Source organism: Ips typographus, linkage group LG16 (genome assembly GCF_016097725.1).
Source record: "Ips typographus isolate SLU linkage group LG16, UJ_Ityp_2.0, whole genome shotgun sequence".
NCBI classification, from domain to species: domain Eukaryota; kingdom Metazoa; phylum Arthropoda; class Insecta; order Coleoptera; family Curculionidae; genus Ips; species Ips typographus.
The window spans coordinates 6,191,116-6,205,641 of NC_138437.1; the positions used below are offsets into that span (position 1 = coordinate 6,191,116).

Below are 14,526 nucleotides of genomic sequence, written 5' to 3' on the forward strand. Positions count from 1 at the left end.
TCATTAGAAGGAAATCTTCCACAGTTTTTTTTTAATTAAAGTTTCATTGTTCTGCTATTTTATGATAATGGTTTTTTTTTTGTTCAGAACCTAAAATAACAAACCTGTAAGTGTCAAGATAATCTGTTTTTATTGACTATGATTAAATTACTGAGTTAATAGATATTTTCCTATAAACATTATTAAGGGACAGATTATTTTAAAAATTATACACATATTGCATTACACTGTAACTGTCTGAGTATAACCGAAACTAAACTAAAAAGAAACTAGAGACTGTAGACTGTCATCTTATTCACTAAAATTTTAGTAAATAACTGAGCTACTTAACACTTACACACACACAACTTAACTTACTTTAATAACTTAATTAATTAATAACTTTATTCAGTTAACTTTATATATAACGGATTAAACTAATAGAAAAACACAACGACTAACACAGTGGTAAAGACATTTGTAACTAGTCCGTATTTACAGGTTTCCACAATGTGTATGTTCTTAGATTACCCTTCTTTCCCTATTAAGAAGAGTTTGTACCATTTGCCCTCAGAACAATATTTAGTAGACTTGGGAAATAGGGTATAGTTTCGGTAATTTAAATTTGAACAAATTTTTATAGAAGTGTTTAAAACAGCATTTGAAATAACCTATAAGATAAAATCAAAGAATAGCTATTTAACAAGAAGAGACAGCGAATTTGAGAAAGATAGACTTTTCTTACCAAAGGAGACAATCGACTGATATCAGCTTTGATCGTTAAATATCAGGAGTTTCTCTTCTCCAATGATTAAGAGGCGAATTTAAACACTGACTCAAAGTAAACAATGATTATAAGAAATTTGATCCTGAAAATTTTATGCAATTTTTATTTCAAAATAAAATAAGATAAGAGACAACCGGCAACATGTTTCCTACCAAAGGCAAACCGAGGTCAGCCATAAACATCACTCCAACATGTTTTGTGTTGGAGTGATGTTGTGTTTAATTTCCTTTTTTTCTAATTTATTTTTAATTGTTCATTTACTTAAATATGTTTCCCCCAATTTAATTGTGCTGAGGGCAAAAACCTACAGAAAATGATTGTACGATCTTTTGATTAGATATCAATTTTTCGCAATAAATGATTTTTATTTTCTTCTTTTTGTGTTTGACAGACAATCATGTAAAGCTTGCATTGAAAAATACAATTAAATATAAGAACCCAATTTTATTTCGAGCAATATACGTTTTCGGACAAAGGCTAACAATTTCGGCAAATTCAGGACTCAATATACATGAAAAAAATCAATACTAACCGTTGCTCACATTTTGTGCTTGCTATGCAAAACGTTTGTGGAGACAATTTTACTTCTCAATTCGTCACCACTTCTATTTCGCTATAAATCTACTTATCAAACCTCGCTCCTTTTATTGCCTTTATAGGACGATGTGGACATCAGCACGAACACAAGTTGAGTGACTTCCTATGATGTTTTAAGGTTTATATTAAAAGCTATAAGCGTGCCGGTTAATTAATTCAAAAGGTTGGAGTTTTCATTCTGATTATGTGTTCTGATATGGGGCTGCTAAATAATTGATTCGAGTTTTAGTTAGAATGGTCCAACTACGCTTACGATGAACATTAACTATTTAACTATTTAACTTGTTTTAGTTCGATATACCCTTACTGTAAGTGGTGGAACTACTCTACTAATGATTGTAATAATGCGGTGTTCTGTAGGCCCCAGGCACTTAATTGCATTTGGTTATTTGAAAGTTGGTTTTCTCGTTTTTTTAGAAATGTAATTAACATTAGGATGTGCATCTAACAGCATGAAGCACCAGAAAGGGGCAAAAAGATTTAAATGTACAAATGCAGCGTAAAAATGAGTATATCGAACATTTTCAAACAAGAAGAAAAATATGAGAAAAGTTCAGTAAAGTTGGATAGAAATCTTTAGCTCTTTATTTTCTTTCTAGTTTTTTAATGGCAAAGTTTGGCAGACCGTCTCATGCGCTTTATGGAATTTCTATTACTAGCCAAATTTAAACGAGGGAAAACTACGTTTCAAGTGCAATTCAAAAAAGTATGTGAAGCATCATAATGTAGATTAAATTAATAAATGAGTTTCAATTAAAAAATAATTCACTAACGCTAACTGAAACAAAAATAACATATACGAGTATTTAGCAAATTAACACTTTTTTGCTAAGCTTGCTGTACGCTTAAATAATTCTAGTAGCAGTGTTATTATTTTTATATCCTAAAAACTACATTTGGTATGCTAAAACCGTAATAAAGTAGCAAGCGTAATTGAAGAGAAGCCGTGAAAATTTATAAGTAGTATAAAGTCGAGTATTCCAAACTGGATTTAAAATTACCTTGATTTTGAAAGCAAATTTTCAAACAGTACTTGTTAAAATTCTCAAGCTAGTTTGGCAGATTAAAGTGTATGTACGCATACTGTCATAAAGCTTAAAGAACTATCAGATATTATAATGTTTGTACAATTTGATTCACTCCTGCAAGTGGATGTTCGTTAAGTCAGTGACAATCCACATTACATAATAATTTGTATTCTTAAGAAATTGTACCAGGAAGAATGTATTTCTGTTTGACAACTTATTTAAAATCGTCTTACTTTCTCACATTCGCACAAGAAACGACGTAATTTCCTCTTCTTGCTTGATAAAACGCTCCTACTGCTTCACCCTTATTCGCTTTTCAACATGACACATAAGCTTGTCAAGACGTTTATACTTCGCTGATTGATTAACTTACAGCTGTGTTTCTAAATGTTATTGCGTCGTAATTTAGCACGAATGTTCCCGTTCTTTACCTACAGAGAGAAATAGTCTAAATGGGGCCGCTTTAAAATTTAAAAAACTTCCATTTAATACCTCACTAGCGCAAAACTTGTTTCAGGACTTGAAATTGGTGAGGTTAATCAAATTCAGTTGCATGAAACGTAGTAAATAATTCAGCAAACTTAAGTGGATTTAGTTACCTAAAATGTTTTTCCAAGACTGAAGAGAAATGTAAACACATTTGAATAACATTTAAAAATGGGTCAGTAGAAAATAACTACTGCAACACCTAAGAAACTTAGAAGTAGTATAAAAGGCTTGTCGTGGTTTTTGTGTGTAGAATTGTCAAATGTTTGTTTTATGAAAAGCTTCAAACATCAAATTACAATACAGAACGAATTTTCTACATTAGTTTATAATTAACTATTTATTTGTCCACCAATTCGAAAATGTAATAATTTGTTCCATTTCAAAGTGAAATCCATCCAACTTATACCGAGATCGACGTGGAAAATGAAACTGGATAGTCCAGAGGTTATTAAACTGTCATTCAAACAACAAAATCTGTTTCAGCCAAATATAGTTCCGCAATATAGGAGAACCACTAAAATCTGTTGTTATTTATGTCAGATGTTGCATCTAGGTTAATGACGTCTGGTAAATAATACGTATGGCGATAGTACCCTGGATAATTGAATGACAGAGAGAGAGGCACGGTATGGCATCCTAGTTTCCCTATTTAGTTTCGGTTATACTCACTTAAGTTGTCGAAGGTTTGCTGCCTAAGTTACGGCAGGCATTTCCCATTAATGAGCGATTTGTTATGAGGCAGAAAGTTTCTCGCGTAATTAATGCAGGCAAACTAAAAACGTTTTTTGGGTTACTTTAAGTGAACGTTGAAATATAAATCCGGCCTAATCCATGAAAGCGCATAATGAACTGGAAAATACAAATAAAACGAGTCTAAAAAGTCACTGGCAAAGAGAATTATTCGTTTCTGATAATTAACCACATTCGGGGATTTAACATGTTGCAATGTACGCATACTCTGGAATAATCCACTCGATGTTTTGTGTAGTTAAATTGAGTGGATTTGTTACAGCGTTGCATTTACTGTTAGTTTTTTAATTTGTACGACCGACTAATGCTATAAAGGAACAAATGTATTCTAACCGCAACTAGACCTTACTAGTTTTGTCCACCTATTATTCACTTTGAAGTTAAACTCGCATAGCGGAAAACTTTGAACATGAGTAATTGGAGAACACTTGAATGTATCGGAGATAATATCACAACTACCAAAAACTACCTAATACGGTAAGTTAACTGAGCTAATGACTTGATAAGTTCGAACATTCTTGATTTAAGTACTGTACAGCATACAATAATTACGTCGATATTGAAGGTAAATTATGCTTTGGAATATTGATAGCCATTAGGTACAAGAAGGGCGTTTAATGTAGTAGCCAATATGGCGTACGATTAATAAACTGTGTGAATCTCTAAGTGTTGGCCCTGCATACAAATATGCTGTCCATCATTTTCATGTTATTCCTGACAACTTTTGATGCTACAGAAAGAACTTCCAAATGAAACAAATATATCAGTGTTAATTTTGTACGCCATTTAGCGCTATCTCCAATAATTTCTGATCTAGCACTACTCAGTATTTTCCAAATCAATATATGGCGGCTGAATTAAAGCTCATAAATAAAGATTTTTGTTGGGCGACACGTGATAAATTCAACTTTAGTCGCCATTGCGGTGTTAGCAGTATTCGCGGATATTTGGGTGTTGTTCTTGCCAGAAAAAAAAAACACTAAATTGCATGAACAATGTCGGACGTGTTTTCGGTTGAGTGAAAATGTTATCGAACGTCGAGCAAATGTGAAAGTTGGTTGCTTTTGAGCGGACGTTAAATGACATTTTGCGTTACGGTTCGGCAGTTATTTGATCCGTGTCAATCAAGCTGAGTTTTTCTGCTCCATCTTGTTTAGAGACAGGGTTGTTATTAGATTTATGGCTGCAAATCGTTCAACCGTACCTCCTTTCATTGCCAACTTTTCTGCGCTATATTTCAGTATGAAAGACTAATTTTGCTGACCTATAAGCGCCAACGCAGCGGTTTAACAGGTGATAAATACTAGGTTGAACTAACATCAGTTAACAAACTAATTTCGTTTAGCAATGAACTTCTCATTATTCCACTTGCGTGTTCATCCTATTTACATGCCGGGTAATTCGCAAAGCTGCCAAACTAAAATATAACTAGTTCATTTTCATGGCAATACACATTCAAACTCAAAACTTTTACAATGTATTGTGACAAGAGCTCCAGCGCTATGCAATTATCCATTATGATCCATATTTTCATTGCTAGGTTAATATTAGTTCGAATAGTGGAGGGTTTTATATTGACCGATTGCAAATATCAGTTGCATGAACAATAAGTTTGCATAATAATTGTGAACTTCAATTTAGCGATCGCGCTAATTCAATTTGTTGCGGTAAATACTACTGAATTTAATTTAGCTCAGTTTTGTTTTTGATTGTAATCCCAGTTAATGACAGATTTATTGCTTTAGTGTATAACGAAAGTCTTCTTCCTAACATACAGGGTGGTCCAGTTTTAAATGTCAATAATTTACCATTGCACATGGATTATGTCATTTTCCTGAAAAATGCTTCATAAGAAAAATACGGTCCTTCAAATTTCAATTTAAAAAATCGGTTTTTTGTCATAACTGTCAGACCGTTGTAGTCATTTTGATCAAATTTGGAACAAGCACTTATGAAATTATTACTTATTATGAATGACGTTTGCCAAAATTCTCCAGTAGCGTAGATACAGGAAGATTTCATTTTTCTGCCTGATTCTTTACGTCACTGGATATTTTTCAAAAATTTTATTTTTGTTTACTTTACTTGTCCAATTTGACGAAATAAGTACCTCTTATAAAATTCTGATTTGAAGCTTCGTTTACGAGATAATTGAGTTATTACGTTCAAAGACCCAAAATCAACCCAACTTAACTTAAAAATGGTCTTGAAAACAGTGAAAATTTACTTAATAAGCTTAATACATGTCTTTTAAGCCAGTTTTTCATAGTTTCCAGATAAATTGAAAGACTTTAGTTTTGAAAATTGACTTAGAAGTAATTGACTTAGTAGGTTTACTCTGAAGGTGAAAATTGACTTAAAATGCTTAAAAATTGTCTTTTGACCAGTTTTCACAAATTGAAAGATTTTAGCCTTGGCAATTGACTTGGAAACTGTGAAAATTGTCTTGAAAGGCTTAAAAACTGTCTTTGTAGTCAGTCGTTATAGTTTTCAGATAAGTTGAAAAACTTTAGTAGTGAAAATTAGGTTGTAGTCATGAAAAACTACTTTATCTACAATTTTTTACTACAAATTCACACATTTCAGTCTTGAAAATTGACTTGGACACCAAAAAGTAACTCTAAACCAATGAAAAGTGACATCAAAAGCTTAAAATTTCCATTTGAAGTAAGTTTTCATAGATTGAAAATACATTTCAATATTTTAGTCTTGAAAATAGTCTTAAATACAGGATATTGACATTAGATTGATAAAAATTTACTTGAAGACTAACTTTTCAGGTTTGTTTCCTTTGCTTTTGATTTTCTTAGAACTCTGGACTATTTTTAGGGCTTTAAAACTGCTTTCAGCTAGGAAAATCGAGTTTTAGGGTTATCTTCACCAAGTTTTTGACATAGGAGCCTTAAAAAACTATTTTCCATAGGTTTAAACATGCCATTTCACGCTTTGTCAGTATTAAATTGACTTCTAGACGTTTCACTTTGCTTTAAGACTGAAAAATCGAATTTTAAACAATTTTTTCTAGTAAAAGTTAAGTTTCAGTCTCTTCATTGATGAAAGTAAACATTTTGGCATTAAATGCTACAATATTAGTCTTAAAGACTAATTTTTAGAATTAAATTAGTCCAAAAATTCGGACTGTTACCAGTATTTTAATTTTTGACTACTTTCAGTGAAAAAAGTTAACTCGTAAACCTCACAGATGACCAGATTTGAATCCCTTTGAACCACTTGTCCAACACTTGTATAGTATTTAGAATAAATAAGGGAAATTTGTGATTTTTTATTTTAAGCTTCTTGTTATTTAATATAGTTAATACTAATTTTCTCCTAACAAAATCACTGTGAGTGGTAAAGGAGATTCAAAAAGTTAACCAACTAGAGCTTTGTTCGACTGATTGCATCAACATGTTTAATAGCAGCTTTTTTGATATTTTGACTGTGACATTTTGCGGTTTAAGAAAAACTGGCCAATTTCTTCAAGAAAAACTGTAAAAGTATTTGCAATAAGGTATTACTTAATAGAATGGTCCTAATTTTAGAACAAAATAAAATTCAGAAGGACTACTCTAGTGAAGTAGTCACGTGTACAAAGTTTTTTTCATCTTTGTCTAGATCATTCATTTTCCACAGCTATTCTTCTTAAAGTAGGGTAACTTTGAAATTTCCATAGCTGTATCTAATCAATATGTAGACCAATTCCATTCAGAAAAGAGTATGTGGATTAAGGTTACCTTCTTATATTCCTTCTGATTTTAAAGTGATTACAAAAATTGATGTCACTTAGTTCCATTTTCGCTTATTATTGTTTTCAGTTATAATGGTGATTCCCACTGAAGCGTTGGTTTGTTATAAGCAAATCTCGAATTCTACAAGAGTTTCAAACTGAATTATTGCTAAAACTTACTATATTACATAACAAACGTTGAAATTATTATACTTCGTCAACACATGTTATAAGCTATAATCGAATATTGGCCGTTACCTTCAGGATCGTAATTTTTTTAATTCAGCTTGCCATTTACACTTACTACTAAAAGATTCGGTTATAAGAACATCATTAAGTCCCATAAACTCTCTGTAAGCACCAAAAGCATTTTATTTAGTCGCTCTTACATATAGGTTTATACCCAGTAACTCAATTTATTGGTCGTTATACGCTTTTAAAACTCAGTGAGAATTCTTTATTAATATTACATTATTGCGCTGGTACATAATGTAAGTTCAATGGTTTAATGAATAATCGTTTTCTCTTAAACAATTGTATGCCAAATTCTAGTGTACTTACGAATTACTTAACCTAGAAACAATTAAAATTGCTAGCAATATTTATCATCTACAAGAGAAACCTATTTCAAGCGCGCAAATTCCGAAGACTAAAGCCTTTGTTTCTGCAATAACAATGGCGAAAATTTGTAAGATGATCATTCCAATATATCACTATACGTAAACTGTTTGTTGAACTTCTCTTCATACTGTTAGTTGCTAGAGGACTGAAAATTTCTCCAAGAATTAGTAACCGTATTGTCTAAACTACGAACTAAAAAATCACATTATTACCAGACACCTTGTAAATTGAATTTGATTTTGATTGAAACTTTAGTGTATGCCAATGTGGAAATTATAGATATGGGAATTTGACGCGTCTATGAAATAAATAGGCAATTAGGTAATTAAATTTTGGTATACGCTCAATAATGATCCTGAATGATAATAAATGCCGTCAATAACCGGTTAATATTTCAAAACAATAGAATTCAAATTTCATCCCTGCATTGATAATTTGATTTTTTGCTTCCTTTTCATGAATTGTAATTTATTTTTCCTTTACCATTTTGATTGATACCTTTTCCACGCATACTCTTGTTTCCAGGGATTTTTTGCATCATTCGTCCGATGAATAAAAGGGGTTTAAAGGATACACGCTCCCTTTTTAAGTGAATTTTTGCTGCTTTAAATCTATAGGGTGTATGTCCTAATTATTTACAAAATCGATAAATCTAAAGCGATTACTGCATTGTACCCTCTTTGTGAAAAGTCGTATTGTCCTTGTTCCAGATTTTCAGAATTTTAAAGCAAACAGAAACCCATTTTGTTGATAGCGCTAAAATATTTATTATCTCCCGTAGTCTCGTTTACATTTTATCATTCGATCTTTTATTCACATTCACGAAGCCGGCGTATATTTTATTAAAACGTAACACCTTAAGTGTTTTCAAAAGCCTTTAATGGAAATGTTTGGAACGCACCCAGTTTTATTTTCATTTATTGGGTCTACCTTCATTTTAAAATTGTCCCTCGTTTCCTTCTATTCTCTAATGCAATCAATATCCATGCATTATTCACAGGTCCGCAGGTTTTTATGGGGAGAGGGGAGCGAGTTTAATGGGCAATGCTATTAAACTTCGATGACAATATGATTCTTGTTTTTTTTTACATTTTTTAAAAGCTTATTAGGAGTTCAAAAAATAAAATGTCACAGAGTCGTGTTTTGTCAATTCATTGAAGTGAAATAGTTCAGAATCGAACGTTAAAACAGAAAACCTGCCCTTATGTTTTAAAAACCAAGTTTTTTGATCAACCTGTATAATATAAATAAAAAATTACACAACATAACTGAAATTTTAACAATCAAAATGTGTCGTTGAAATGATAAATTAAAAACTTAAAAATCATAGACAGGAGAAAGAGAAACACACAAATAGTAGACATTATAAAAAATAAAATAACAAAACCGGATAACATCACAACTTTTCAAACAAACTTAATGATGTTGGGGAACAGAGTCACAGGGTATCGATCACATAAATAGAAGATGCGGTGAAGAAATAATTGACAAAACTGACAGAAAACTTCCAGCACATTCTATTTTTTAACCAGCATCGGTGGTCACTTTGCAAACTTAGTATCTCGGGCACGTAAAATGTTGTTAGAACTTTCTTGTTTACGAGAACGTTGATGTGTTACTTGGCATGTGACTTTGTTTTGAATTTTTATGTTACCGAGAGATGTCCAAATTGAAATTTTTTATGAAAACTTTGTGTGTGCGTTTTAAAATAATTGGTGCTACTAATAGAGACTATACTCTAGTTATTTCAGGACCATTACAACAAAACAAGTCAACTTTTTTATTTTTAGTTTCAAAATTGGTAGAAAGCTTATCGATCGAATTCTGCAACAGGATCATTTATGTCGTTTTTGCATGAAAAATAGCAAAACATACGAACCGTGTATTTGTGTAGAAAGTTCCAATTTCCAACTTTGACCTGAACGTTTTTGCTGGACTTTCCGTGAATAAAACGACCCTTTCATTTCTCAACTTTGACTAATAACAGTATATCAATGGGTAAACTTTTTGGTTATATCTAAATATGCTTAACGTTAAAAGTTTTCATAATTTATGGAATGCAAGTTTAAATCTATACCCAGAACAGCTAGATACTAAACTCCAATCAAGAATTCGCTATCAGAGAAGCATGAGGGGGTTTTACTACCTAATTTTTAGCTGAAGACCTGTTAAATCGAACAAGGTATTGGTTTTCTCTAATCCAGTAGGAAAATGATTCTGGGCTGAGGTGCAGGTTATTTATGCGACGCATGTTTACGTTTGATTTATTTCGACCCACCCTCGTCCTAAATTTGTTCGGCATTTTAATTGGATCATTCGCCACAGTCCGATCGGTATAGTGCAGCTTGAATAATGAGTCGGTTTTCGGTACAAGGAAATGCCAGAAATACGGGTCTGCCTTAATTGTGTCTATTATCAGTGTTAACAGACAAAATATTCGCTTTTATTCCCATTGTCCGAACCGCCGAGATTATAAAGCTTTTTTTCGAGGGAAAACATTTCAAACGAGGGATGTAACAAATATTCGGTGGAAAATCGATTTAGAGTTTTTGCACTGTTTACCGTTAAATATTAATTTTTCAACTAGCTAGGAGTTTAAACAAATGAGTATAGAATGAGCGTTAAACCATGGTGATTGGTTAAGTTCGACCAAAAGTATCAAATTTATTGACAACACAATCTTTGTTCTTCAACCAAACTCTACACAGTGAACTTTAATTTATAAAGTCCTGGGAAATCAACCTTCTGTCTGTATTTTTTCAATTATTTTTTAGTGCATATTTCACCTGAATTTTACTCATTTCTCTCATGTGTACATTTGCTGACGTTTAGAAAACCAGAAACAGAAAATATGACAATGTTGCACTACTTTTCAATTCGACTTTGCTAACACAAACCCTCTTTTTTTTCAAAATTAGCCAAGAATGTTGCAAGACAATTGTATAGACACTAATAAAATATTGTTACAGAAATTTTCAAGGTTTATTGTTAAAGTTTAAATTTGCTTGAAACCTATTACAGCTGAAAGTAAATACAGGGTGGTCCAGTTTAAAATGTCAATAATTCACCATTCGATAGTCCAGCAAAAAGTAAGTTGACATGTATTATGCCATTTTCCTGAAGAAGTTGATATTAAAGGTAGAAATGACTTTATTAAGATCTAAAAGTCTATTTTCATCACTTTAATTGGTGTACAACGCAATTTTCTGGATTAAAACAAGCCTCTTAAGTCACTTTTCACTGTTTGCAAGACAATTTTTAAGTTAGGTTGGTTTTGGTTCTTTGAACGTAATAACTCAATTATCTCGTAAACGAAAGTTTCAAATCAGAATTTTATGAGAAGTAGATGACCTAACCTAACCTAACCTACTTATTTTTTCAAACTGAACAAGAAAAGGTCTGACAGTTATGACAAGAAACGGATTTTTTTAACTGAACTTTGAACGACAGTATTTTCCTTAGGAAGCATTTTCAGGAAAATGACATAATGCATGTCAACTTTGATTGGCTATCGAATAGTGAATTATTGACATTTAAAACTGGACCACCCTGTATAAGCGAAAATAAACCTGGTAAGTGTTTTTAAAACATTTGCTTTGATCGACATCAAATGTCACAGAAGACAAAGTAATAATAATAATAATAAGCATTTGCAGATCTCCAAACTTTTTGAGTTAGCAAATCTCAGAACTTAAGAATCTCTCAGAAGATATAATCCTTGAAGGGCCATAATTTGTTATTTATACCATTTTGTCGTAAATCTAGTAGTTTTAGAGCAAAAAAGAAAAACGTGGTAAACTTGTTAAATTTTTAAATTATGAAACTCGTTTCAGGGATTTCTAAAGGAAGTAAAACGATCCCAGAAACCGGAAACAAGGAAAAATTATCCTTCAAATTTATGGCCTTTAAAAATCACAATATTGGTCTTAGTGGGGTTCTCTTGTCTTTTGGTTATGTGAACCAAATTGTCCAAATTTCCATTATATATGCAACTAATTTCACTAAAAATTAAAATATCCATGCACATTACACTTTTGACCATTTTACTTTTTGTAAATGGTTATATAAATAGCTATTACACTGCAACTTTTTAGTACTGATTCTAATTTCCTTAAAGCAAACTTATGGTTAAAAAGTGACCAAAAACGAAATGTATACATTCCCCATTAGTAACACCCCTTTTAAATTCCCGTCACTATTCGGTGCAAACTGTAATTTCAATGAAAATGTGCGCTTTGAAGTCAAATATCACTTGGTGGTGTGTGCCAATTTAATTTATCTGTGTATCGATAACGGATATGAGTTTTCCATGGCTTAACAGCTGCAAAATTCTATGTGGAACGCAGTATCTGGAGTCTATCCAAAGATAAGCAAAGCCACTGAGCTTCCTGGTAATTGAAAATGGTTACGAGTTGAACATAATCAGCTTTGCGGCTAGTAAAAACTTTATCCTTAAATTCCGAGATAATAAAACGTGGGGCCGAATCAGCACATTAAAAGAGAATTTATTACCTGAATTTTATACTTTTTGTTGATTGACTGAGGGAGTTAAATGGGTCGGAAATCAAATCGTGATAAAAGTACTTAGGTCACTTCAAGCAGAAAGCAAAGGTCAAAACGGAAAGTTGAAGAAAAAAAAAGTAATTGTGTCATGGATTCCTGTAGAACTTTTTCAATTTAGATTAAAAAGGCTCGTGAATTGTCTCAGCTTTTTGAGTGTCTGAAAACGATCATTTACAGAGCGAGTTCCTAATTTATAGAACATGTTCGGAAGTTCTTAAATTTAAAAGCCCGTTTCCGGGTTTTCCCGGTTCAATAATAAATTACTGTTGTTGAAAATAATTAATATTTCCGTAACGGCTATTGCTCTGTTATCCCGGCGCGGTTACGACGAGTTAATTGCCTTCTTATTTTTGAAAGTCATAATTTCGAGTAGAAGTAATTTAGATATCGCTTTTACAGGCAGAGCTCGAACGTTTTTAATTAAACCACCGGGCTTTCTAGAGTGTTTTTTGTTTTCGACCTTACTTGTTAGTTTCATTTCCAACATTTACTTTATCCAGCGTTTAGATACAGAAACCCACTGCAGCTTTAATAAATTAAACCAGGTATAAAGAAACGGAAATTAAAGTCAGTAAAACAGTCAAGTTAACTTGTGAACAACAAAAATCACTTAAAATGTCTTCCATTATTTCAATTAAGTTAAATTTGACTGGCAGCAAATGTAACAGCAAAACTTAAATAAGAAGAAATCGGATTTGCTGTGCTCACACAAAAATAGCTTGCATATAAAATAAGATCAAGGTGTCACATTGCAGATAATAGAAATTTGGAAAACTCTTTTGTCTCTTTCGTCCTTGAGAGTGCTGTAGTTACTATATATTTGGTGAATAGTATTTTTGTCTTGGAGTCTAGACAGAAATTGCGGTTGCGAAATTGTGCCCTGCCATCAAGAAAAAAGCTACGAATTGCGCCTTCATTAACGCCTATTGTAGTTGATTTTCTAAGAAAATGGCGTCGTAATTATCCTGAAAATTGTGTTAGGTACTAACTAATCTTTTGACCTAGAATGAAGGGTGTGTTAACTGTAAAGAACCAGCTTAAATTATGATATTCTACGTGACAAACGAGTGTTTCATAACAATTAGAAGAAATACCCTGTAAAGTTTTATAAATCAGTTTTTGAAAAAGTGCCTTACTATTTTTTAATATATTATGATTTATCAAGTGAGATTTAACTGTTGTAATTTATATGTGACTTAATTTATGACTATAACTTTAGAGAAGGCAAACAATGGTTGAATAATGGATTTTTTAATATAAAAATCATGATAACGCCTGTTCTTTGTTTTTTAATAATTAATGATTGCGGACGAAATTTCCGAGGCCAATTTTATTAAGAATATAATGTAAGCTTTCTAACTACAAACCAATTGTATCATACTTGTCTGTCACATAATTCAGACGAAGTTAGAAGCTGTTTGAAGTAAAGTTAGATCAGAAACGCGTTGCTAAATCATTAAGAAACTTCCTGTAGAATTCCTGAACCAATGTGTGTCTTACCCATTTAAATTATGACGAGTTTCACTGTGCATAATAACACGGCAGTCGGAACCATATAAATTATGCATCCCGCTAAAATCACGTGACAGTTTTATCATTGTTACTTAACTGAAAAGTTGAAAATTTAAAAATTATCTGATGATCTTCCACAATCCCCCAAATGAGCTACTGTACCAGCGCACAAACTTAACTAGAATAACAGAAAGACTACTACAAATTCAATCCAAATGGAAAAACAACCAACAGAACTGGACCATACTAAATCCTCTTTGCCTCACAAGACAGACAAGACAATCCCGTTTTCTTTTTCCATCGACGACTCTACTCGAACACTTACAAACATAACACAACTAAGACAATAATAAATGTTACAAAATGTAATTTTAGGTTAAGATAAATGTTTGCAATACTTTATTTTAGATTATTATATTATACCAACTTAAAGTAAGCCTAAACCAACAAATGTACACAAACAAGGGCAGAAA

General features: G+C 32.0%; 1 protein-coding gene across 2 annotated transcripts in view; it reads right to left on the reverse strand.

Moving 5' to 3' along the window:
• LOC145739181 (neuronal acetylcholine receptor subunit alpha-7-like) overlaps positions 1-14,526 on the reverse strand; it is a 61,580-nt gene that overhangs the window by 27,920 nt on the left and 19,134 nt on the right. The window lies entirely within an intron of this gene.